General features: G+C 40.7%; 1 long non-coding RNA gene across 1 annotated transcript; it reads left to right on the forward strand.

Moving 5' to 3' along the window:
* Positions 1–23007: 23007 nt before the first annotated feature.
* Positions 23008–27604, forward strand: LOC135443224 (uncharacterized). Its single transcript, XR_010438896.1, has 3 exons — positions 23008–23122; positions 24780–25012; positions 26232–27604. It is a non-coding gene; the product is annotated as an uncharacterized LOC135443224 (long non-coding RNA).
* Positions 27605–27917: the final 313 nt, after the last annotated feature.

The raw sequence follows: 27917 nt of genomic DNA on the forward strand, positions 1-27917 counted from the left end.
AAGAAAACTCTGTAACAGGTTATGAAAAATCAGTGTTTGATGGAAAGAAAACCCTCTGGTATATATTGTAATAGGAGCACCGAAATACACAGTGAGGGTCTGGAAAATGAGTAATGAGATGTGAAATCAGAAATAAAATGATTTGCGATAACAATCATTCATAATGACAAGCAAAAACAAGAACCGAAATGCTAATGCACCATGGCATGGGAATTGCTGAAGGAGGTACAGTAGCTGAGATGCTTAATGGAATATGGAAGCAGAAATATATAATGAAGTGTGAAAAGAAAACATGTACCATAATAAAACATGCATTGCAAGCTATTTTATCTTAGAAGGACTGAAGCACATAAAGCAGCATGAAAATGAACAATACAACTGAAATGTTTGAGGAGTTCAGGGTAAGAATTTCACTTGAATACTTGAATATTTGAACAGGGAGGTTAGTGACAAAGCCTCTGGCTGTTGTAGATTTATTTTACCCTTTTTTAGTTTGGAGCTTGCCCCACTTCCTGATGCAGAGGGATCTGATTTCGTTCACACAGGAGTTCCTGACATCCAGCAATATGATACTGTAACATGCCAGCTTCACTCTGTATGGCATCATCTCTTACACCTCACAGCAAAAAGATGCACTGACAGATTATGTAGGAGAAACAGCCTTTGGGAATTCTCCCTCAGGCATGTCAAGGCCACAAAGCAGCATTTTAGTTGCATAACAGTTTCAGCCCTAAGGCAGTTGTGCCAGGCCACCAGCAGAAATGCGGACAATTTGATGAGGTACAGGTTCACAAAGAATCAGAGATCAGCGACTTGGAGCATGTTAATAATTACATATTACTACTATATATCTAGTCCATATTATAGTATATGTATATAATACATTTACTATTAACATAACATTGCTATTATGTTAATAGTACATATAAACAATGGGCTAAATTTCTCAAAGGGGAAGACAAGCAATTGCAATAACTTTTTGCTACCCCACACTTTTGTCATGCCACACAATACATAATATAAAGTCCCCAAGCAGCAGCATGTTTGGTCTTGAAGGATGCCCATAAGCCTGGCGAGCGTGCTCTGCTGAAATGCTGGGGCTGCTTGGCCTTTGTGGTGCCTTCTGGAGTGTCTCGAGCCATTGGACTCTGACCTTGATTCTCACCTTTGAATATTTAATGCTAAAGCAGATCTGTTCTCCAGTACATATCCCAAAGATAATGTGACTTTCACATCATCTCATGCCCCCAGGATATTCCCATCCCATGGCAACTCATTTTTCCAAAGACTCTTTAGCATGGATAGTAGGTAGTGCTCATGCAGGAGGCTCATCACGCCTGCAGACAGTGCCTGCAAAGAGGGAAATCTCTGAATCACAGGGAGGAGAAAGATTTGGATCATGCAGTGTGTGTGCTGGGGAGGCTACACAGTCACAGGAGGGTTGGGAGCATGCTTCACCTTTACAATGCTGGGCAGAAGGTTCTCTGGGATCAACACAAGGGTGCTGAAGCAGTAACTCCAGATGTGCCACTCAAAGCCATCCTACCCAGGATGAGTCCTTCACAGGCTGGTCAGAGAAGGCACACCAGAAATGCAGAGTGGCACACAGTGTCACCCCGGTCGGGTGGTCTCCTCAGGAGGGGTCACTGCACAGAACATACATTGGAGAAAGAAAGGGTCTCAAACTCTTCCGGTGAGCTGGCTGAAATAGAAATGGCCAGTCTTAGGAAATGACCTTCTCTTTGGAAAACCTTGCTGCCATGGTATAAACAAGCTGAGTCATCAATCCTGAATGCACAAGGGATCAGCATGGAATGCTCCTGGGGCTAGAAAGGTCAGCTATTGAGCAAAGTGCAAAGCCCTCACATGATATCTCTAGAGAGCTCCACTGTTTTATTACTTGCCACTAATAAGGAGTGTTCCATCCACTTTGTAATTGCCCACTATGATATAAAGAGTAATTAGATCCTTCATCAGTCTTGTTTTTGTCTCAACAATGTCCTATGCTTCCTTAAGTCACGTGTTATGGGCCTCTGATCATCTTTATCTAATGTTATCATGCAGCCAGCCACTTTATCTTACGCTGAATGTTACATCAGGGTTACGGAGAGGGATGCAAGGAAATGGCTGGCACACCTTTCCTTCTTTTTCTTTCTCAAAAATAAGAAAGCTGCTAGAAAGCTGACTGTCATCTAAGCTTTGGGGAAAACTCCAGCTGACTGCAATAAAATCAGGATTTCACCAATAAAATTTTCTCTGCTTCAGAAACTCTGATCCTTTTAGTACAATAACCTGTAAAATTTGATCTGACAAGAGAGAAAATCCTCAATGGCATTAAGCTTATTAGACTGATTCAAAAGCTGAAGTAATACTGTGATTAGTGCATATTGCATGCATTATGACCATAATAAATAAGAATACAATCAGTTGCCAGCAGCAGCTGGTAACTTGTCTTATGCTGTAGAGTTAATCCAAAATATTCACTGAACAGCAGAACACTTTAAAAAATGGATAATGTTTTGGATGAGAAATAACACCAAAATACAGGCTCTGATAGTAGAGATAATCAAGCTAAGAGCTGAATAGAATGGAGATACTAAATGCACATCTAGACTCCATTATCTTTCCACAGCATGCTTCCCTTCTATATATCCTGCAGCCTCCATTTATACTGTTTGGTAAAACACTATTAAAAGCACGCTCAGTCAGCTACAGAAAATGCTCACAGATTGTTTTAAATAAATAAGCATTCAGCAGAACTTAACTTTAATGGTGCAAGAAGCATTTTGTCAGAGCAAAATACCAACATGAGGATTGTCTATCTTTGATGAAAAATTTAACCAGTCAGTTGGTTAGTGAGTGTTTCACCTCATGAAAATGTTAAACAACATTTCTCTTTTGAAAAAATGAAGATGTCATTACAAAATATTCTCCTTCATTAGTTAAGTATAAGCCATCTTTATGCATTGCCTGAGTACACATTATTTCTCTTATAAATAAAACAGCCCCAGTTCTTGGAAAGGTATATGCACACCTTGCCTAAACCTCCAAACTGTCAAGGGGTTGTTATAAATTTTGCTTGCAACTCCTCTCTAGGTTACCATTTTGTTTTACCTCTCTATGATGCTTCTGGGGTTCTCCTTGGTCAATGTTTTGCAGCACTCCAGTGAACTGAACCTGAACAGAAAGTTGCACCAAGGTTAGAAAACGCCTCAAAGAAAAGTGGAGTCTGTGACTGGGCGTTCCTGATTAAAACACATGGAAAACGCCTTTGCCTTCTTCAGTATTGGTATTTTAGATTGTCACATTTCCATGAATCTAGGAGGGAGGTGAGAGGAGGCTGGTATTAAACAGCTCATCCTCTGATACATAACCCAGTGATGTTGCATGTGGGTTTACAGTGGCTGGCAGAGACTGCTCCGACTCTGGTAAGAGTTGAGTGTGAGGCATTCTCTAGAGACTATGGTGAATGGCACAAGTGAAAGTTAGAGTTCCTGGTGAAGTCGTGACTACCACATTGCACACTGAATGCATCCACTAACACTTAATTAGAAGTGGGGGCAGGCTGTGTTTTAAAACTTTTATGCTCAGAAGCAAGCCTCATATTGGATATTTAGCATACAGTTAAGGTTGCCTAACACTTTTTTGTTGTAAGACTTGGTCTCTGCTAATTACAATTTCGTGAATCTTAAGCTGTTTGGGTTTGAATTTCCTCATTTACGCGTTTGCTGCAATTGGCTGTTACCTTTTTGGGGTTTAGCTCATTTAATACAGATGTTTCCAAGACAAATGTGCCAAAACACATTTTCCCTCAGTCTGAAAATAATAAGAGGGAGGGGAAAAAGAAGAAAAATTCCATTTATACAATTTTCTTTTAGAAGTTTTAGTACTTTTGCGGATGAAGTAGTTGCCACAATCACTACATACATAACAAGAAGCTGGTTTTTGGTACTCGAGGTTGCCTAATTACATTAAAATTATCATTCTTTGGAAATGAGAAATCAAAGGTTATGTACATTCAAAGGCTACCAAGTTGTCTAAAGATGTGGCTTTCACTGAGGATGGTCCATCTCTTTGCTCTTTTACACATTAAGCAAATGGCAACTGCTCCCTGAGCCACCGAGCAGATCCTTAGGTATCTCCCTGCAGTGCTGGGCTGACAGGACAATGCCTGCTGATTCTCCTCACAACAGACAAAACAGAAGGACCTTCTCTGGGTCTCCCAGCTCTCCCTCCTGTGGCAAAGAATGTGAGGAGAGTCAGACTTTTCTTCTGGTGGTCCTTTTTGTAATGACAATAGAATCCCAGAAGCAGAGGCAGGAACAGATTCTCAGCTTCTCTCAGCAGACAGATGCGAATACCACCAGCAAAACATGTTTTTTTGGTTTTTTTTCTTTTTTGTAAGGGCAAGCTCTTGTACCAGCATCTCTTCTAACAAAGCCATAGAGGACTTTGCTGTGGCTCTTCAAGCCCCCAGCCAGTCAATGAGTCACTTTTCAAGGAGGGCTAAATTTTTTTAAACGTTTCCCACTAAATTCTAAGGCAATAAGTCTAATTACACTTTATGCTTTAGCGCACTTAGAAGAACAGCATGATTTGGAAATGGCTCTTTTCAGAAAATGGTTTTGTGGAGCACATTTGAAAGTGACTGCTTTCCTGAATGCAAATGTCTGAATTGCTCTAATTATCTAACTGGGGGGAAAAAGGGCTTTTTTTAGACTGCCAATATCTGAAGAAAATATGAAAGGACAGGACAGTTTCTCCCAGTACTCCTTTTTAGTATGCTTTCTATTCTAGTTCTAAATACAAATAACCAGTGAGATTGCCAGTACTTTCATTTTATTATGTAGCAATTAGATGTCCTTTTTTTTAGAAGTCTCTTTTAAAAAAATCACAGTTTTAATTTTCAGCTTGTAAATCCTAATCATGCTAATTGTCACGCTGAAGTTTGGAGCCCCTAAAAGTAGAAGTAATGTCTTCCGGATTTCCCATTACCAAGCTTGTCTTTAGCCTGACAGGTAAATAACATCCCTGTAGTAAGTACAACACCTGTTTGCATAAAAATTAGTAATAGAAACTGTATTTTTAGTTTCCATTTTCATGCAATTTCACAGCAGGGAACTGAAAAAAGCAGCATCATGCCTGCATGTGATCTTTAGAAGAGATTTAGAGACTACAACAGCTTCTACCCTCACTGATTACAGGTGGGAGCATCTTCAGGACTGTTTCTAGAGACTTCTGCTTGTTTTTCTGGGTTGGGTATGGTCAGGGGATCCACTGCAACTTTTATTTAACACTCTGAAGCAAACACTCAGCTGCAGTAAGGCAGCTCTCAGCTATCTCTCTGAGCTTTCTGTTGACAATATCAGGCAGAAAAAGATGCCCTCCATGTCTTTTCTTTCCTAACTGCAGGAGAAGATGGCCTGTGGGTTTCAAGAGAATGGTCCTGATGCTTATCCTGTGGGTACCCACAGACATAAGGAGATACCTGCTCTCCTGATTTGCACTCTTGAGGAAGCCCTGGCCTCTCAGCCAGTTCCCCAGATGGCTGCAGTGAGAATCTCAGGTACAGGTGGGTCTGAACAGCCCCTAAAGGAGCTGCCAATCCTGCTCCTACATCCTTGCCTTCCAGCTGCCTCTCTTCCTACTGTCGCACCCTTTGCTGTCCCCTGCACAACTGCACTCCTGTTTAAATGCCAGTCATCAAGATGGTCACAGCTGGAGACCAGGTCTCTTCAGGTCCCCAGCTAAATCCTCTCTGCTCCTGCTAGCTCATTATTTTGCAGCCAGCAGGACAGAAGGCAGAACAGTGAGAGATTCTCTCTGCAGCTCAGCATAGCTCTGGAACATGGCACACGCGTTGGGATTTGTTACAGGGGTTTCTTAGGGTGTAAGAGGTCTTCCCATACAGCAGTTAGCTGGATAATGGAAATTGATTTCTACACCTCTGTATAAAGACTTTAGTAAATTAGGTTTTGCACTTGCCTTTCTTCCCCCATTGACTGGTTTGCTTTGGATTGGATGAGGAGGATGAACTAATTTCTACATGGCAAGGATAAGGGGATGACCAGATCTCTGGACCACCCCGTGAAGTCCCACAGGACCACCTGTGAGTCCCACAGGAGCCCTGGCAGGAGCAGCACATGGGCATGGCACACACAGCCCCAGGCCTCCACATCCAACAGCAGCAGGGCTGAGGAGGCACCTGCACAGCCCTGCACTGACCAGCACTGGGGTTATAGGCAGGTCCAGAGCAAAGCCAGGCTCAGATCCAGCCTGGACACAAGCCCAGCAGCAGGACTTACACTGAGACAGACCCCCCTGCACTTCATGGATGCACTGGTGGTGCTCATCCAGGGCAGCCCTAGAGTGTGGCTGGATTATCCCAAGGTCTCTGCAGCATCCTCTGGGTTCAGCCACAGTTCCCAGCACCCATGTTCCAGGCTGCCTGCAGGGAGATTGCAGACACACACTGTAAGTGCTGTTTGCCTATTTATAAGGTCAAGTTGGATAATACAGGGGGTGGATATGGAGACACAGAAGTTAGGAGAGGGCTGAAAGCATCAAATCCTTCCTATGCTTCAGTATAATTACCTTACTTTTAGTAACATTAAGAGATCCAGCTCTTCAAAATAGAGAATGGAGGCCATGAGTGGGTCTATAAGTATACTAATTTCACTATAAATCAGTGATCAAAACTAGTGATAACCATTAAAGGTATCCTCTGGTTTTCACAAACTGAAGATTTGGGGCTCAGAAGTGATAATATAAAAACACCTGAAGGAATAGTTATCCATGGTTCAGTGAAAAACCTTTATATGCTCATGCAAGTGACCAAACCATTGTCCCTGGTATAAATCATTACATAACTCTTCATTTTTCAATATATCTGCTGCTGTAAGTTACTAAAAACATATCTGAAAACTGAAAATGGGAAGGAGTATTTTTTCCCAGCGTCACTTTCTTGTGTCTTCAATAGCACTGTTGAAGATGTGACTTTTTTCTAGAATGGTTTAATGTAGTTGTGACATAACCTTTGAGTCCTCATCATCTCTAAGGATGTATACTCCTTGAGTAAAACATAAAAGCTCCCTTCCAGGATGTGCTTCAGACATGAATAAGACACAACATCAACTGATGTTGGAAAGTGGAGTTTTCTTATCCTCACATTATACCTGGAAACCTTATGAAGAAACCAGGAAACAAGAAAATTTGATATAAAAACTTCCAGATGGGACTTGAGTTTCAAGCTAACATTGTTAACTAAAGGAAATAAGAACATAGGAGAAGAGTACTTTTCCTAACATGGACTTTTCTAGCGCTTTTCTCTCCTTTTCTGCTTTCCTTTCCATTTCTGCCTAGTGAACTGTAAATTGCTTAACCCAAAAACCTTTCTTTAAGGAGAGCAAGGGAGATAGTATATTAAATTCACATACAGACTACTGTGACTCCATCAACTTCTTCTCAAAATAAATTACTACGAAACTACCTAGTGACTTGGTAGGAAGCTTTATTTTTCCCCTGGTACCCCTAACAGTTAAATTTTAGTCCCAGCATGCAACTGGTACAAGTGACAACACTGGCAAGAAATTAATATTGGTGGTGTGGATAGGAAGTAAGAAATCAAGAAGAATCATTCCTTCTAGCTTGAGTAAGAGTAATACATAATGACAGAAATGTCACTGTGGCAGATGAGACCTTACTGAAGTAGTTCAAGAGATTATTGCTCTGACTCTGTATCTGGCTTTAGTTTGATTTTTCTACTCAGTCACCATTAGCTGAACAGAATATGCAGTATTGCAGATATTGAGTATCAGCTTAGACTGCTCATAGAACTGTGTCTGCGCTACAGCATCCAAGCAAGAACTGATCATGTCTTCATTACTCTCATTTCCTGCATTAAGTAAGTGAGAAATTGTGTGGGTATGCCTCCCCTCATATTTTCATTTGCTCCACAGATTTCCCCTGCATGTTGACTTCACTGATGATAACTGAACATTGTGGAAACAGAAGGGTGCTATATATTTATTCACTGCTTTTGCATGCAGCAAATTTCTGAAGCATTGGTAAAATACTTAAAAGAAGCTTATTAAACCTTGTAATTAAAAAAAAATTCTCCTCATTCTTCTCTTTTTAATCAGTTAGCATTTCACTGGAGGACAAATGTTCATGGCAACACTCCATACATTTTAAGATGCAGCATAACCCATGAAGATATGTAAAAGGATTTTGTACACATACATTGTATTCAGCTAATAACGAAAATGCCCAGATTAGGCTCACTGTATCCAATAAAATAAGATTATAATTTTTGTTGTCCTTCTGTCAATTTCAACCACATGGAGATGGTGGATAGAGATAGTCCTTCAGAAGGAATCATCTCTCAGGGAGTAAATGGCTTCATTTGGTGGGAGAGAGCTGGAACAAACAGGGCCCTTAGAGAGACCTTTCACTGGGATATATTCTGCTTTCTCTGGTGATATCAGTGATATCCCCTTTCATTAGGATAGATTCTGCTTTCTCTGGTGATATCAGTGTGAGTAGGCTGTGGCTGGATAGACAGAGTGCTACTCATAAGCAGTGTAGGGGCAGTTTTGAAACCAGGTGCACAGATTTGTATCTGTCTTCAGACCAACAGATAGAATGATAGTCAAGAGAACAACCATTAATACAGTAAATAAAATAATATCCCTATTTCATGAACTCACACTGGTTTGCTCACTTGAACTTATCTATTTTTGAATTGTGAATAGGCTGCCTTGTAGCTGTACCAATATGTTCCTTTGGCTGATAACAATTTCAGGAAAAACATTAAAGGACAATAAAGGGAATATATTAAAGGTTTCATCCTAAAAATAATTGTTCCATTAAAAGAAGATTTAAATTAGCACTTCCGAACATAAAATAGAATTAATTCAGTTCACAAATAACTTCACAAACAGATGAACTCCAAATATAGCCAGAGAACAGCTGAATATTTCAGAAATAATGACATATTTGTTTAAGAAAAAGCACTGTTGTCATAAACACATCTTACAGCATACAGAGCAGCAGAACACCATCAATACACAGCTGCACACATGAGCTTATGTAAACAAAAAACCACTGCTGCTGGGATTAGAGCAGCTAGAAAAATACAACAGAGATGAACTCTCCTTTTTTGAGAGGAATGGAGAAGAAACTCCCAACACATTCACATTCACATCTCCATTCACTTTCTGAAAGTGAATGGACTTTTTACTAACATTGGGACAATTACTGTCCAATATGGTTTCTGACACAAAGGTCTTTCATAAACTTTTAAGGAGGGAGTCATTCTCTGAAAAAGATGATTTTCTCTTGAACCCTCTAAAATATTGCCCATGTTGATGAACCATCAGGTCTTCTTGCTGCAGAGTCATTATGTCTCTAGCGGGATCAAACAGCTGTAACTGCATCCTTGGAGCAATCTTCATCACCACAAGAAGCAGATGCTCCATGCAAATCCTTCTATCTGTGTGGATAGAAGGTACCATAAAGAGCTGCCTTTCAGTTCTCTGTGTGCTGATTTCCTAATCTTGTTTGTTTAAATGAATGAAGATAATACTGAAGAATGAGGAGAAGGTAAAAAAAAAAAAAAAAAGTTGAAGTAAATATATTGCCTTAGAGGAAAGAGACAAAATCAGTTTAGTCACTAAATTACCAAAATATCGCAGCAAATAGAGATTCATTTATGGCAATATTGATGAAGAAGGCAGAAATACCTGAAGGATTTAGTTAGAAAATCCACATCAAAGTCTAATTAAATTCTTTATTGTAAAATAGTTGAACCAGGCAACTTTAGGTCTTAAAGCCATCATTCATACCAGCATGTCCTTATTAAAGCCAGGAGAAGAAATGTGATCAGTCATTGACTGTCTCAGATGCTAAACTTGTTCTATTTACACGAAAATTTAGATGTACTAAACCATGGTTTCTTCACCTCAGGCAAATATGTTGTTCACTGTCCTGTCTTCGATAAAATAATTAAGTCAAGAGATTCAAGTGTTAATCTAGAAACAAAGCATTCAAATTTTGAATTAAGAACCAAACTACCTAAAGAAGTGACACTGCTGCACCTCCATCTCCCCAGGTCCCTCAGCTGCAAGGCTGTGATTAAAATTTAACTGCCAAAGGGTATCCATGCAACTCATTCCTAGTAGAATTCCCGTGACAAAAAATTCTGGGAAGTGTCTCATATTAGCAGTGACGTTGTGCAAAAGCTTTGGTGTTTGCAGTTTCAAGAGACAGTTCTAAAACTAGAAAATCCTGCAGAGAGGCATTTCTTTTGATGGATTTTGTTGAAGAAGAGGAAGCTAGCAATGGAAAGAAGTACATAAAAACTGCAGTCAGATAACTGAGACTCTTTGTGGACTTGAAAAGCTAGTGCACTCTTTCTGCCTACCTGAAACCAAAATCCTGATCTAAAGTACATTCACATTTCAGTCAGAATATATTTGACCCATGCCTAGTCATTTTAATATTAGAAAACCCTGGATTCATTGAATGTCCTGGGTGTCTCACAGACAGGATTAAGGAACCCATGGGTGCCTTTTGTCCTGTAGCTACTAATGCAGTTTACAGCATAAAAAAGCATTTGAGACAATGTTTATGTTGAATAATCCCTGCTTGCTTTGATTTACGACTGATATTTCAAAGTAAAACAACATGTCCACTTCACCCAAGATGGATCTAATCAGTCTTGTTTCTTGCCATGCTAAAGTCTCATCTAGGCTACAAGAAAGCATGAAGTTATTGTAGTTGTGAATAGCAAGTGAAATGTATAAGTAACCTGTCAACATTATGTTAGTACATAGTGACATGAAACCCTACATAGAAGACCACCTAAAGAACCACATCTTAAGAACCTTAATCAAGCAAGACTAACAATTGAAGATGATTGATCTGGTCCATGATTAAATGTACTCTACCGACTCACATTCTTTAGTTTTAAAAAGCTTAATTCCCTGTTAAAAATTCATTAGCTGACATTCAAGTACACCACAGTTTTATTTCATTCTGGATATATAAGCTATAGAAGAGGAGCAGTTTCAGTGGAAAGAAAAAAAGAATGCATTCTATTTCAGTCATTCTGATTTCTTCCATTAAAACTTGGTTTCAAGCCTTATTTAACTAGAATCTCTCCAGGTCATTAAAAATAACCAACAATTGGGTGTTTACCTCTGAAGATAAATATGTGCATGTGTTGCATTTGGGTGGCAAGGTTTTGGTGGGGGCTAGGTTTTCTGTGGGATGAGCTGACTGCAGCCCCTGTTTTCTATTCCTCTGCACCGCTGTGGGGGAGGAACTGAGAGAAAACTGGGAATGAAGTTGAGCCCAGGAAGAAGGGAGGGGTCAGGGGGAAGGTTTTAAGATTTGGTTTTATTTCTCATTATCCTACTCCAATTTGATTGTATTATTTGAAATCAAATAATTTTGTCAAGTCAGTTTTGCCCTTGATGGTAACTGGTGAGTGATCTCTCCCCATCCCTATCTTGACCCACAAGCCTTTTCTTTCTCCCCTGCCCAGCTGAGGAGGGGAAATGACAGTGTGGTTTTGATGAGCACATGGCATCCAGGCAGGGTCAGCCCACCACACTGCATTTAACACTCTTTCTCCTTTCATCAATACAAGGTTGCTCTTTTAGAAAGCATAGACTTCTTCTGCATAAAATTTCTGACTTCACAGAGGAAAATATATGCATGGGTGAGGAGAAATTTAGGTTTAGAGCACCATGTAATCAAGTAAAGGGGAGAGAGCTCAGTGAAGTCTACTAAGTAGTGATAAGAGGTCTTTCTGCCTGTCATTTCTAAGATTTGGTAAAGCACATGCAAATTTGAGAGAAAAATGTGGAAAAATAAAATTAATCTGAAATCAGGGGAGAAATGGACTGGGGGTATTACCTTTCGTTTGATCTTTTACATGCAGAACTCATGTAAAAAGAGAATATAAAGTGTCTTCAGTTTGAGTCTTCTGGTGGCAATGTATCAGGTTGAAAACCAGAAAGATCTGTTCTTCCCTGTGTGGTAGGTACACTCATCCAACAAAATAATGCATTAAAATAATGGAGAAAATTATTACAGCAGTTACACTCATAAGACAGGCAGAATGTCTTCATATCTGCAGTTTCCCTCTTGAGGAAGCTCAATTTATATATAAATGAAAGTGTCTTGTCATCAGCTACCTGGATATTCCCTGCTCTGATGTTGAAGAAGCTCTTTCACTTCAATGCTTCTTGCCTGTGGCTCGAACTCTGAGCTTCAGTATCCACGAATTTGAGATATGTCCCTTGAATGTCCTTCATTTTGAATAGGGAAGTAAAAAGTCCTCCTTGTAACTTTCTCTCATGTCACCTCCTCCACATGCAGCGCTACCTTACTTGACTCCATGTCGAAGTCTCTGCTCTTGAGCATACTTCAAGAATGTCTTTTTTCATTATTAAGTCTGTTCACAGGGATCTTCTCATTATTAGGTGGATACCATCTTCCAGTAGACCCTCCATTTCACCTAATGAAGTGCTGTGATCAAATAGAAAAGCTTCCTAAAGATATCAGTTAGCTCACTCCCACAGCAGTTCAGGCTGGGCACAATAAAATGAATGTCAACTTCAAATGAATTTCAAAAAAATTAAACATTATCACTTTAGTTATTCTAGTGGTGTTACTGCATTGTGAAATCCATGTCAATTGAATGCTCATGGAAGATCATGAAATTATGAACTCACAGACTGGACCTTTGTATTTATTCCCAGAAGGGACAAGGTATGCTGCTGAGAATCAATGCACATTTTCATTCTTTCACTACAGTCTTAGACAAGCCATTCAAGGCAAGAAAGGGAAGGTAAGTAACATCCCATTTATAGTTTTTGAGCCTTTTTTTGTGCAGTAGGCTGAAGTGTGGTCACTAAAAAACAGATACAGAACTGCAGTGGTGTTCTCTCATTCTTGATGTTAACTGATGTTAATGTGGCAGCTGGGAGGTGAAAAAATATGAATCTCAATTTTCATTTGAACAATCAGATTTGAAAGGCTGTTTTCACCATCCTGTAGAGAATGAGATTGTGTGAGACAGAAAATCTAAAAAAAAGGAATTAAACACTTAGCTTGGCTAAAAAGTTGTCTCAATGTCACAGTAATGTGACATTAGCCTAGTACCAAGTGATAGAAATTCTTTCGCCTCGCTGATTGCCAAGGTTTTAAATTATTTTTTTTAAGTTGTCTTGATTAAAAAAAACCCATGGTCTGGATATCTGTTAGGGATCTAAGCTAAAACCACAGTAATTTATTACTAGTCTGCTAAATTATCACTTTAAAAAGAAAACAAACAATCCGTATTAAAAATTAGCATGGAATTGATATTGAAATTAATACATCAATATACATAATTCAAACTCTTGCTTGGCTCCATTTCTTTGTGTTTTCCTGCTTTAAAACATTTGCTGGGCCAAATATAGGATTTACATATTTCATTATCCAAGTCGTTAGGATGCTAGCTTGGGAGAACAAATGGGATAACATAAGTATGATTACAGCTTATCAAATAACACAGCATCAAAAGAGAACAACAGAAAATTTCAGTGCAGCACAGTGTGCACTCATCTGCAAAACCAGTTGTGAAGCCTTCAGGTTGTTTGTCTGCATTGAAACCTGAAAAAAACCAAGGTATTGGACTTCCAGTCATGTGTTCAACTTCCCTTCTGAGCACAGCATTTAGGGACCACATTCTCTGCTGTTGTTTGTAAGTTGGGAACACTTTATTTTTTGCTTCCCCCAAAATGAGCAACTAATTTTCCTGTGAATCAATGTAGCTACCAAAATGCTGAATAGAGACTCCACTGACCCCATTGGAGGTAGCTTGTCAGATACAGCAGGAAAAATTCTCATCCCAATCAACAAAAGGAGAGAAAAAATGTCCATCTTACTACAGCTGCTTCTTTGTAATTCAGCTTGAAGTAATGGGAAGACACTGGTGTCTTCTAGTCACACCCATTATAAACTGTGATGTAAATCCATAACAGAAAATGGCTGGGAAACACAGGAAAGGCTCCTCAGTGCTGGGGCTGGAGAAGCCTGAGCAGCAGCCATTACTCCTCACACCCAGCTGATAAAATTTCTCTGCATATGACATTGCCCCGTGCTTCATTTCTTAACATGGGTAGTAATGGTGTGTTGAAAGACATGGTTATGCCACAAGTCTTGTTAGAAGACACTATGGTCCTGGTAAAATGGGAATCTTGAGCAGGATAAATCATGTGATTGGAGTAGGTAAAGCACCATGTGGCTTGCAAACGAGGAAGATTAAAGCATTGGTAAGGGAGCAAGTAAGAACTTTAAAATAAACAAGGTAATTGTGGCAGATGTGGAGATACAATGGTTGCCCTGCTGAATGCTGGAATAATTTTCCAAATACAAGGCTGGGATTAAGTGCATCTTCAAGGTGACAGGTACATTGTGCAGGCCACTGCATAATAGCCAGGGACAGCAATTTAGAACCATTTTTACAGTGGGCACACCACCTCAGAAGCTACAGACTGACTGGGAAAAGATGTTTTAAGCTGTTCTTCAAAAAGTGGTTTTAAAGCTGTATAACCTTTAACACTTGCTACTATTAGTGAAGTAAAAGCCTCCATCAGAAAGCACTTTAACTGAGCACTCTAAACCAAATAGTGCCCAACACTTTTTGCTACAAAATACATTATCAGGCCATATAAACAGCTATAACTGCACAGTCTGCCAGCTGCCTGCTGCTGTGTGATGACACAGGGTTAAAATGAAGACTGACCACAACAAACACATTTTGCTTTAGCAAGTCAATTGTAAAGTAGAATCTGCAGCCCTGTAAGTCTCTGATATTTTAATAAACTACACCAACATGACAGAAGCAAACTGTCACAGGAATCCAGCCTTATAAATGCACTATATTGGCCAGGTCAGACACGGTGTACCTGGTATTCCAAGCATTCCTGCTATGTGTAGGTGGTATGCTCTGCAGCCTGCCATGCATTCTGTGTATGAAGAATACACAGAAGGTATATTCCATATCCCATATGGAATTCCATACCTTTCAGCTGGAGAAAGGCCAGACATTTTAAAAGACTTGGAAAATTATAAAGTCACATGTTGAAAGTCTCACTCAAGGTACTACAGAAAATGTTTGGATGAATTTCCTAGTCTGTGTTGGGGAGATTGGAAACAGCAGAAAATCAAGGAGGGCTTGTGGCTTATTTACATCCACAGGAAAACTTTAAAAGAAAGAGACACTTGTCATGCCTTCTGGCACGGGACAGCCTGTGTCTGTCCTTTAAAAAAAATGAGGACAGGAGGCACCAGACAGCAGTCTGGCTGTGACGAACAAAAATAACAACCCAGGCCAAATGGTACAAGAGAAATTGAAAACTTAGGAAAAAAAATATCTGTTTTATGACTAGTAAAGGAGATAGATAATTTAAAAACGGATGAGTTACATTTAAGGCTCCTCAGGAACAGTAGTACAGCAAATCAAAGCTGGATTTCTTTGAAGGATTCAGAAGGTGCCTCCACTTTCCACTTTCAAGGCAGTCTGCACCTCTGGGCTCCTCCATAGCCAGGACTAGGGAAGATTAGAGAGATCTGAACACATGTAAAAATTAGGTTCTTTCAGCAAAATCAACATTTGTTTGATGTGCTCCTTAGCAACAGGGACCTGCAGGCCAGTTATTATCCATGGCCTGCTGTGTGTGAAGAGAGTGTGGGTGGCACACAGGGTGCATTTGGGGCACTCTGAGTCTCCACACAGAGCCAGCATTAAATACCTGGTTGACCAGGTGGACATGAAAGGATTCAACAAAATGGCCAGACAGCCATGTCAACAACCAGGAAAGTTTGTTTCTGAGACAGCTGCTTGAGTTTCTTGTTATCATGGTGACAGATAGCGAGACTTTTGGCAGTAATTATGCTTAGAACACTTTTGACTTCAAATGGTAAGATATAAATTTTGTGGTTCTATATATGGATGATGAACAAACCCTAGTGAAACCATTGCAACTTGACTTTAGAAATGGCTGGGGAGTGAGAAAATACCTGCAGCTTACAGAGAGGATTGGCAGCCATAGGAAAGACCACATATGTTCTCAGCCAACAGGGAATAGTTCACCCCTGGCTATAAGCTGTTTACCTTCAGCCAGTCTTCAGATCAGTATTGTACTGGTTCCTATTCCTTGAATAAAAGAGAAAAAAAGTAGAGCAGAAATATGTTTTGCAAGGGCTTTGACTATCACTGTTAATATGATCATGTAGAGCAATATGATAGAGACAATATTTGGCAAGCCTTTTGACTAAGTGTGAAGATGGACACCAAAGAGCTCTCAAGATTATTTTTTTCAACAAACCCCTATGCCAGAGAATCCTTTCTAGGCATGCATCCAAAGTGGCTCATCCCTGAGTGCACTAACAGACCACTGCTTCCGAAGGTACAGGTCACTCACAGATGCTGGGATATCATGCTTCTAAGTCTGCCCTGACAGAAAGACAGGATGTTGGCCTTGGTCCTTCCTCTTTGGTACCCAGTGCAAGTAGCTTTTTTCAATATGTAAATAAATAGGTGCACTGACAGAAAAAAAAAATCAGTTCTTGTACTAAAACCCTCTTATTTCTGCATGTGACTATATTGTCTCTTGTTTATCCATGGTATAACACCAAGAAGAGTATGGCCCCGTCTTCTACACATTCTCCCATCAGGTATTTATATACACTTAGTACTCTTAAGCCTAATCCCCTCCTGGCTGAGCAATCCCAACTCTCTCAGCCTCTCCCCATAATAAGAGTCACTAATATCTTTAGCCAAATCATCCACAAATTTAATTACAAAAATATTTGCAGAGCAGTTGTGGGGTTTTCTTTTTCTTTTTCTTTTTCTTTTTCTTTTTCTTTTTCTTTTTCTTTTTCTTTTTCTTTTTCTTTTTCTTTTTCTTTTTCTTTTTCTTTTTCTTTTTCTTTTTCTTTTTCTTTCTTTTTACTTTTTCTATAATTTTTTTCTTTTTTGATTTGCTGTTCTGATACAACAGTTGCCAGCAATTTCAACTAAACATGAGGCTGACAGGCAGAGCACAAAGCAAACAGTTGGCATTCTCCAGGACTTTTTAAAAAGCAATTTTTTCCACAGCTGCTGTACCCTGTCAGAATGGCAGTAAAAGGATGTTCCTAACAGTGACCAAATGGCAAGTGATCCAAAACAGTTGGGAAGGCTGTCAATATTTTTAATCAATGACTACCTTCCAGACATATATTATCTCTGCATCTTCTGAAGGTGCTTTGCTCCTATGACACACTTCTTGCTCCTGGCAGCACAGCACTGTTGCTCTCATGATCTTTCGGGGTGCATCACTGTCTGTATTCGTGCCATAGTCCCAGATGGAATCTCTCAGCAACTCAAAATTAATGTTTTCTCTTTGTTCCATTTAGAGTGATGTCTTTAAATTTCATACACATCACAGATAGCCATAGGATTTGAGTGCTGGTGCTGCAAACTCTATGGTAATGTGCTTGTCTAGCAGCAGCTCACTTATCAGGTCACCTAATCAGTCACCAAGTTCGGGGTGTTTGGTCCCCTAAACAATTCATTAAAATCTTCAGAGGCTGTGTCATGATAAAATTGGTGCCATGGGAGGGCACCTCAGATATAAAACTCTAAGCCTATGCGTACAAGGGCAAAGCAAGTTACCAAGATGTTGGTGCTGTGTTCTAGAGTCCCCCTTGACACTTTGCCATGCACATCCTCATTAGCAAAACCACAAGTGAACACAGTGAAAGTGAGAGAAAAGAGGCAATAATACCATTTCCTTGGTTCCATACAGGAAGGAAAAATCAACAGGGTTGATTTTTGCAGTAGCCAGGAGAGGCCATGGCAGGGACCCAGAAGTTATTCTGTACTACCCTACATCATTTCCTGCATGGGTGGAAGGGATCTCTTCTGGGTCAGAGCAGGATGGCAGAGGGAATGGTTAGATATTGTTTTCATGTGAATCATTCACCTCTTTCTTGTACTCTCTGTCATTCATATTTTGGCTGTTACTGTTAATTTTCTTATCTCATGGCTGTTTCCAGTAAATGGTTCTTATCTCAACCTGTGATCTTCATCTTTTGTGCCCTCCAGTTCTCCTTTCCAGCCCTCTACAGGGGAGGGAGGGAGCAGCACATGGTTTAGAGTGCTTTCAGTGGGAATACCAAATTGGAGAACACCATTCCTAAACAATCCATCTGGTTCTTTCCCCACTGGTAGCAATAGTGTTTGCCTTTCACCAGCCCAAAATGCCAGCAAGGTATTAGAACTCTCAGAAATAACTTTGGGATGTCCAAAAGAGTATTGCTGTGTTGATGAAGTGGTGATGATTAGTAAAATCTAAATAATGTATCTTCTCAGCAGTCTGCTCCACCATACAGAGAAAAGGCACAGGTCCCTCTGCCCAGAAGCACACCCCAGGCATCAGCAGCAGTGGCAGCTCAGCTCTCTTTGAAGGTCACACATCTCCTCCTTACTAGCTGTGTGACATGCCAAGAATTTTTCAGGGACTAATTTGTGAAGGCACTAGTAGTCCCCAGTTCCTCCAAGCATATCCACAGCCTCCACTCATGTCCATAGACCAGGTTCTCCCTTTAAGCTCAGTTCTGGGCCCTCAGCCCTTTCCATAGCTATGTATTAAGTGTGCCTGTCCCAAGTCTTATTTTTGGAGTGCTGTTTGTCTTTCCTGGCCTGACCTTGAGCCTGTCTTGTTAACCTTGCCTGTGCCCATTGCTCAGAACACAGGCTTGTGCCTCCTCAGGTCAATTGTTCTGCAGATCGACACTTTCTTGATGGACAATAGTTTTCTGACTGGGTCTGCTACAGTCACCCCAAGCTGCAGACAAACCACAAAAGAAATGTAGAAAATGTTCAGTCCAATTGCCAACCAAAACCTGGGTTTGTTTGTTTCAGTATCTACATGTGGTGGTGGTTGTTGTTTGGAGGTGGAGTTGTTTGGAGACAGCAGGCACAAAGTGCAGGAGAGCACACCAGTATTTTTAGCTGCTCTGCAATGAAACAGTTTGTGTTGCAAATGCAGTTTATAGATGTTGGAACATTGTGCTTGCAGGGGATTTCCATTAAATCAAAACAAGATGCTATTTCATACTGGCCAGCCTCAGTGAGATGGCTGACACCCTATAAAAAACCAGCCTTAGAGGGAAGTATAGAAGCTGCCATAATTTGCATTAAATGCATTTGGTATAGTAATTTAGGAAAAGACTGGGAATATGGGAACCTATTAACTGATAGGATATAATTCAGGTTGGGGACAAATGGAGCCAATATGGTGCTCAAGGACTGTGTGAGACAAAGTTAATTTTTACAGTTTTTGGTAAAAATGTACATGAGCCACATGAAATGAAAAAGGCCATTGTAACTTCACTGAACACCTTCCTACTCAAATTTTATTTTGAAATGTGCCTTTATACTTTTGCCTGTTGGCAGTACAGTCTTAGGCATGAGAAACACAAACAGGAACATGCAGATGCAGCATTGCTTTCCATCCGGCATTCTGCTCACACATTTTCATCACCATGTCTCTCATAGCATGGGAGATGATTCTCACCATTGTCTCAGTCCTGTAGCCTCTCAAAAAGTTTCACCTTTCGTAGAAGAAAAGACAGTCCTTGCACACCAAAAAATTTCTCCTTCATTGCTATGGACTGTTCCAAGGACTGCTTGTTCTCATCAGACAGCAATCACTGGGCTGTAACTGATCCTGATTACCCTCACCAAACCCAACCCTAGCCTGCAGAGTGGCTTCCTGCCTCCACCTGGACCTGACTCTTTTGACTTGACCCCTGGACCTGACTTCCCTAATGATCTGGACTCACAGTTCCACCTGGTCTCCACCTCTGGGGCTGCCTTGCTCATCTTGCTCAGACAGTGCAGGTTGTGTTCTAGACAGCAAGGCACCAGCCCTGCTGACTCCATTGTCTTGCTCAGCTCATCCTCCCTGAGAAAGAAGCCTGTCATGACTGCTCCCTGGCCCACACAACATTCCTGTTGAGGAATGGATTGTATAATTTTGATTTTGAAAAATGTTAAACAAAAGGTAGGACGAGGAGTGATGCTCACAGGTCTAGGACTGCAGTGCTTGGGAATGGCTGTTTAGTTCCATGAATGAAAAATATCTAAAAACTCTAAGAAATGAGTGCTGAGTCTGGGGGCTTCCAAGCACATGGGTTAGGATACCTTATTCTTGTGCCCATCTTATCCTTACAGGCGCTTGGCAGGTAGAGCTAGCTGTAATATTGACAATCTTTGACATTTGTACAATGAATGACAAACCTTACAAAAATGTCTTGGCCCAAAATCCTTCCTGACACCATAGCCCTAATGCTCCCTATGTCAAAGGAGGAAATAAGGTCAGGGATATTAGACAGGAGGAAGCCCACCACCATTTTTCCTGTCACGCAAGGTGATGACATACATTAACACTTAGCAGATACTCCAGCAAGGATTCCACTTCATGGACCACTCCACCAGTCATGTAGAATTTGTGTACCACTCAGAGAGTTCAGGAGCTTTCAGACCTGTCACTGCTGTGACACCAGCAGCAAAACTGATATTAGTGTTCCTGTTACTTGTCAATAATCTTAGAATTGAGGACAGACTGCACACAGTATCCTGAATGCTTTTACAACAGCAGAAGTCAAGCAGAAGCCTTTCTGGGCTACCTGTTCCACAGATTTTTTTGTCCTCATGGGGAAAGACCTTCTTCTATCCAGCTCTCCCCTTTTAGGGGTACAATTTTTAATGAAGCTTTCCTGTATTCAAGTGTAAGCATTATTGTGATTGTAAGCAATATTGTAACTGGACTAATAGTAACCAGTCTGTGGTGTTTTCATTAGATGCTTAATTAGTAACAAATCAAAGTGAGCTTGTGTTTGTCTCTAAGAACATCTTGAGTGGAACAACAGCTGGGAAGGAGTGACAACCTGTACTGATAGAGGGTCAGCACGAGAAAGATGATTCTCTGCCTTATCTATGGGAGTAGGGAAGATCAAATCAAGCATCTGATAAGGGTGCCGCACCTCCCTATTCTGCCCTGCCCTGCCTGAGGAACTGAGACTGTCTATCTCACACTTCTGACACAAATCTCCTCACACAGCACATGAGAGGAGACACTTTGGAGCCCAGAGAGGGCTGGCTGAAAAGTAGAGCAAGGATACTGGAGGGTAGCAGGGATTTGAAGGAGCTGCATGAGAAAAGAACAGGCAAAACCAGCTGAGGATGCTGCTCCAGGCTGCCTTGGGACTATGCCAAATCTGTCTTGTTGGGTCCTCTCTGGCTGTGAGAAGAGGGAGAGGGAGGGTATTTGCCATGGTAGGTCCTGCCCTGGGTGGAAGTAGCTCCACAGATTAGCCACAAAAGTTGCTCCCAGGAGTGAAAAGGTGAGTTTTGCTGTGTGGCCAAGATATAAAATGCCACTTTTGGTGGTTTAATGGTGTCCTGTGTGCTCCAGCAGTAAAGGAGCTGGCTGGAGGGAGAGCCATGTCAGTCTGGTTAGGAAGAGAAGCATCTGAGCATCTCTAGAGATGCTGCATTATCATTTCTCAGGAGGCTCTGGTCTGTGAGTAGCTGGTTTTGGTTTATCCATAATCCCCAGCAGCTGCATCTATGACTGCTGTGGTTGCCATGGGAGACTGTCATTTGAGGAGATGGTTGCTTTCCACCGCCCACAAAAGCATGTGCCAAGTTTCTGCCTAGGTTGTCCACTGTGACCAAGCACCTGATGTTAGAAATGCTCCATGTTCTGCCCCAAAAGCAAGTGTAGGAACCCCATTAATGCTCACTGGAGCTCTCTTCTGGCCTGAAACCCAATGAATGTTGGAGCTCTAAGCTGTTTCTCTTGTCAAAAGCTTAAAAAAACAGCCTCTGAGAATAGGGTTTTCACAATGAATGTTGTCAATGCAATAGTAGGTGGAAAAATAACTGATTATCTCTGGACTTCATACTGACACTTTACATAGACTTGGGAACTTTCATTTGATACTACACACACCTTCACCCTCCCATATACACACACTCCTGGTCCATCTTCCCACACAGGGTCCTCAAAATGAGGATTTTCACTTCTTCAGGATCCCACATAGCTCTAAGCTGTTTCTCTTGTCAAAGGCTTAAAAAACAGCCTCTGAGAATAGGGTGCTCACAACACAATGCAAAGGGTGTTTTTTCATGATATGCCGATCTACATGGGAACACAAGACCTAATGGGAAAGAGATGGATGACTGAAGCAGAGGGATGTTTGCCAAGATGGCATGATGTCATTAGTCCTGGGAGCTAGGCACATTTCCTGGCCCAAACCGTGTCTGAGTATATTTTTAGTCACAGTTTAATTCACTAGTACAGTCACAGTCTGAGTGTCTGTCCTCCCAAAATTATGTTTATATTCCCAGCAGGAATCAGTAGAGGGACTTATTCTATTCAATATGTTTATAACCAATTTAGAGAAAGATATCTACAATGAAATCTCTTAGTTTTTGAATAATACTAAATTCTTCAGAAGTTCAGGTGTTTGGGTTGCTTGTGATTGTCCCAAAGCAGCCACCAGTGGTCATATCTGGAAGTGGGGGGACTTCACATGCCAGAGCCCTGCACTCACTGCTGTTCATCCCAAACTCACTGGGTACTGGCTTGTGCAACTGTAGGGACTGGCCCACTTAGCACCAAGATTCATCCTCTGCAGATTTAATGTTGCCAGAGACTGTAGGGGGATAGAATATAAGAAAATAAAGATAGTGTAGAAAGTAATCTCACCCCTAAGGGGCTGCAGCTGGGCCAATTATCAAAGATTAGGAACAGGCCTGACTTTAACAGGCCACAGCTGTAAGCAATGAGACGAAGAGTGCTATGAAAGAGTGGGGTGGCTGGTTAAGAAGGGAATTGGGGTTAGTTGGCTGCTCTGTGAAGAAGAAAGAGTCAGTGCTTGGAGGAGCAGCACCAAGAAGGTATTAAACTTTTGTGGTGGGAGACAACAGTATGGAGCCCCTGCAATAAGATGACAACAAGAGACAACCACATACTGATGTTCACGGAATTCCACATGACCTAGAGAGGTATGTCCATGTCCTCTTCACATTTTCCTGTCAAAATGGCGTGGATATTCACTTCCTCTTTTTTATGAATTTGCCTTGGAGTTCCTTGCAATTTAAACAGCCTTTGAATACCAAATTACATCACTAGCAAACTTTTGCTGTGCATGGCCATTTCTAATGAAAGTGATGAAGATGATGGACAAATCTCAGACCTTGGTCTAGTAACAACCCCTGGGATGCCTCTACTTGTGGTATTTTCTTAGACCCCCTGTCAAAGGGAGGAAATGATGAATGTGACTCCATGTTCTTAGAAGGCTAATTTATTATTTTATTATACATGTTATATTAAAGAATACTATACTAAAGAATAGAGAAAAGATACAGGCAGAAGGCTAAAGATACTAAAGAAAAACTTGTGACTCCTTCTAGAGTCCCGACACAGCCTGACCGTGATTGGGTATTAAGTCAAAACAATTCCCATGTTGGATAACAATCTCCAACCACATTCCAAAACAGCAAAACACAGGAGAAGCAAACTAGATAATATTGTTTTCCTTTTTCTCTGAGGCTTCTCAGCTTCCCAGGAGAGAGTCCTGGGCAAGGTGATTTTTCAGAAAATATGATGGTGACAACTGCTGATAATTTTCTGTCCTGGAAAATTATCATCAACCCTGCTTTTATCTTTCTTATTCTTTAGAAGAGGTTTCAAGCCATAAAAGCGCCTTCTTGGCAAACCTGTAGCATCGTCATGTCCGTCTGTATGGGTATCTCATGCTCCATTTATCCCCTACAGAATCACAAAGAAACAATCTTAAAGCAAACCATCAGAGCAGTGTTAGGTTTTAGGCAGCATTCAGAGAGACAGTGAGGATGGAATGCTGAACCCCTTCTTTAGCCTCCAGAGCCCGAGCAGTCGCTGTCAGTGACAGAGCACCCAGTCCCAAGTGCTTGCTTTGCCAAAGGTGCAAACCAAAAGGTGGCATGTCACAGAGTGCCCTGCCAGTTCTGGCTGTGAGAGGAAGGCAATGAGCAGGTCTCTGAAATCTCCTGGATGTAGTGCATGTAATGAGCAGTGCCCTGCTCTGTCCAAAATGGCATCTTAATGTAGCAGATCGCTCTCAGTGAGGGTCAGAGAGCAGGGTTCCATATGAATTGACAAATAAATATACACTTAATGAGCTACAGCAGGACTGGCTGCTCTTTACACCTGTGACTCATGAGAGTCAGCACAGTTAAATGTCTTCTAGCGAAAGTGTTCACAACACTGCATCCTAGAGCATCCTGTACCATCTCCTCTTGATGTCATATCATGAGTCTGTGAGACAGGAGCTTAACCTGGAAAACAAAAGTACTTTGTCAAGGTCCATCTCTGAAACAGGCAAAGAATGATTTGTACTTTGGTTATCCCAAAGCGGTGTCAGGGAGCAGCATGAGTGGGCCTGCTCAGAGAGAGGCAACAAACCAGAAAGTAAGGGCAAGCACAGCCCAGGCAGTGTCCTCACAAGCAGGGCACAGTCCCACAGGACCTGCACACAGTGGACAGGGCAGGATGCTGGCAATGGGCTCTGTCAGCAGCCCCAGGGAGAGGAAAGAGCTCAGTCAGGTTTGGGGGTCCACTTAGGACTAGCAGGGCCACAGGCAGGAGTGGAAATAATGTTATCTGATGCATCTGTTCCAGGTCTGTTCTGAGGAGGAGCTGGAGACCATTATGTCGATGGCACAGCTCAGGCAAGAACGGAGGATCCAAGCTTCAGCTTAAACGAGGGCCTGGGTGTCCAAGGGGTGAATGGAGTCCCTTGGGGTGACTTGGCAGGGACCAGCCAAAGCCTTCTGGTGCTCTCAGGGTCCTGAAAAACCAAAATATCAGATTTTTCTGTAGCAAGGAGAGCACTGTTTCCTCTTTACGTTTAGGTAACATTTTCAGACAAAACTATTTGACAAAAAATTTTGGCTATGTTGAGGTCTCTTGACACATGCATATTTTAGCAAGTGAGCTATTTAAAACCATCTTCAAAACTGCTCAGTTCTGCCCTAAATACAGACAGGCAGCTTGGATGATGACAGGGTTACCATAAAATTAGCTTGTTTAAATTCAATGAATTTTGGCCATGGCTCTTTAGGTGCTGAGAGCTGTTAATAAGTGGCTCTACTACCCTCATACTTCAAGCCTGTTTCTTTTTCAAAGAGGTCTTATCTACTTGTTTGTGAAATCTTTTCAATGAGGTTCCAGATTGGAAGTTGGAGATGGTTTTATGCGGCTCAACCCCAAATACTTGAAAATTGAAGTATTAATTTTCCATTCTCTAGGGCTGTACAGACAGCAATTGGATAATGAAAAAACAGATATTGCCTCTGACTTAAAGTTCCAGGCACACATATCACCCTGGAAGGAAGCCTGGGGCTCAGTGCAGTAAGGCAAAGTTATTTGTCTTACGTCAGGGACACACAAACAAACCCACTGTGATTTATTACTACTGACAAACTAAATGAAATAGATAGGGAATATCCATTGAAGAGGTGCTAACAAGTGCAGGAGCAATACACCAATGGGTGAATAATACAAATGGTCTATCAAAATTGGCTGCATGATGTAAAGGTAATTTGTTATTGAGTACAGTTTAAAAATCCGAGCATATTTTCTTTTTTTTTTCACAGAAGCTTTTTCAGACTGAACTCTACAAAAATCAGCAAAGAGAATTTTTTTGTCCTAATTATTGTAATCTACATTTTCAATTAATTCTGTTCTGTTGAGCAATCCCAATTTTAGCCAAAAAATGTTTACTTTTTCAAAACCAGAACACTGAACTCCATTGAATGAGTTCTCTACTGGTTCTTCACTGCCAATACACTGTGGAAGCACTGTGAGTACTTCCTTTAGGTATTTCATGTCTGTTCCCATTTTTTGTCTTTATCATCCTAATTTCTTTCTTTTATAGATGTGTACTTTGAATAATTTCCAAGCCCTGGATGATGCTTGCAAAAAATAATTTTTATGGCTTATTTAGTTGTTCAACTGTCCTATCTTCCTATATACAAAATCATCATCACATGATTGCCTTTAGAATACACTCTCTGCTCAGTAAATTTGGTGACTTTTTTCCCTTTAAAAATCTACTTTTTTCTTTTCTAGCACACCCCAGCTGACATGTTGATCAAATAAACTCCCTTCCCAATCTTTTTCCATAAGAAGGTGGTGACAGAGTAGCAAAGGCATCCAAGAATCTGGACCTACAAAGTTAATTCTTTCCCCAAAGATGGCTCCCAGTCAACCCAGCCATGCACAGATCAACAAGGAACTGCAGTATAAAGCTTGAAAACCAAGACATTCAAGCAAAAGATATGCATTAAAATACAAAGCATAATAAGTTTTTCTTCAATTTTAAGCCTTTCTGTACCTGATTATGAGTTTTTTGGTATGAAAAGCCCTGAATGCTACTTAGCCAACCAGAGAATTGAGATTCAGAGTCCTATATCTTCAAATTCATGAGTGTTTGGCTGGATTTTGGGAACAATAATGGCTCCCTTATTCCCCCCAGTTAAAAGAGAAGAGATTTATCCCTCCTTCCTGGGTGGCTTTTCCCCAGTGACTGTTTGCAGTGCCAGTGAATCCATTTTAATGGCTATCCACTGTAACCTACAGCAGATACAATCCTGATCCAAGCACTGCTTCTGCACAGCACCTGTGAAACTGTACAAGAGTGTTAGTGATGATGGGATTGTCACAATGGAATTCAGTTCCTCTGGTTTGCAGTTTTTCTTGCTAATTATTTTTAAGGAGACTAAATCTTCAATAACTGAACCCAGTTTTTCTTGCTACTTGAACCATCTGGAAAGAGCACTAGATATTTACCCTTTGTAAGCTCATTAGATCTCACTTGCAGGTTTTCTTTCTCTCCTCCTGTAAGGAAAAGGATGTGATCACTGTAGCTCTTTCTTGTGGGCAAAAACTTTCATAGGAAGTGACTGCAATGTTAGAAATTTGTCATTTTGATTTGGGCAACACTTGACTTTTCTTATGTGCAATAAATCTGGAATTCAGCAGTAGGACACAATGGAACACTCAAAAATGCCTTATTACTCAGTTCTGGATTCTTGGAATAGATGTATTTTAGGATGTGTAACTAGTGAGGTTTTACAGGATACTGGTTCAGTATATTCTCAATTTGTACAAAGCTTTATGTCAGAATGTACACAGGGAAAAAACACAGCATGAAATTAGAAAAGTTTAACTCTGGTTATTATTATTCTGTAGCTTGTCATGACAAATGATACCTGAAGTCATGGAAGCTGGAAAATTATTTGTGGATACACAGGTACCTGGCATGTTCACTGGAGAGCAATTGAAGTAAATCAGTAGTTATTTTTTGTGTTTCTCCCATCTCTTCTCACTGCAGAGCAAAACCAAAAGGTTGTTATGGTCCTTAATAAGAAGCAGAACATTTAATTTAAGATTGAATAGTTCAGTTTTTCATTTCTCTGCTATTTTAAATGTTTATTACTATGCAGTTTTCCATCTCCATCTGAATTTAAATGTAAAATCTCTCAGCTGTCCATTAAAATCTTACTTTACTGCCAACTTATTATATATAATCTCTGCCATTTATGTCATCTTCATAACTAATAGCATACATTTGGAATCCCTCAGGAAATTTACGAGAGTGTCAGAGTAGACACTGTTAAACATTGTCCTCAAAATGAACCACAGCTCTTTCATCAGACCCAAGGAAAAATTTGTCCCTTGTGGATAAACAATAAAGAAAGATGGGCGAAGTCTGTGCAAAGTCAACTTCGGAACATTTTCTGTTTGTGAGCTGAC

The sequence above is a fragment of the Zonotrichia leucophrys genome, chromosome 2 (genome assembly GCF_028769735.1).
Source record: "Zonotrichia leucophrys gambelii isolate GWCS_2022_RI chromosome 2, RI_Zleu_2.0, whole genome shotgun sequence".
Lineage (NCBI taxonomy): Eukaryota > Metazoa > Chordata > Aves > Passeriformes > Passerellidae > Zonotrichia > Zonotrichia leucophrys.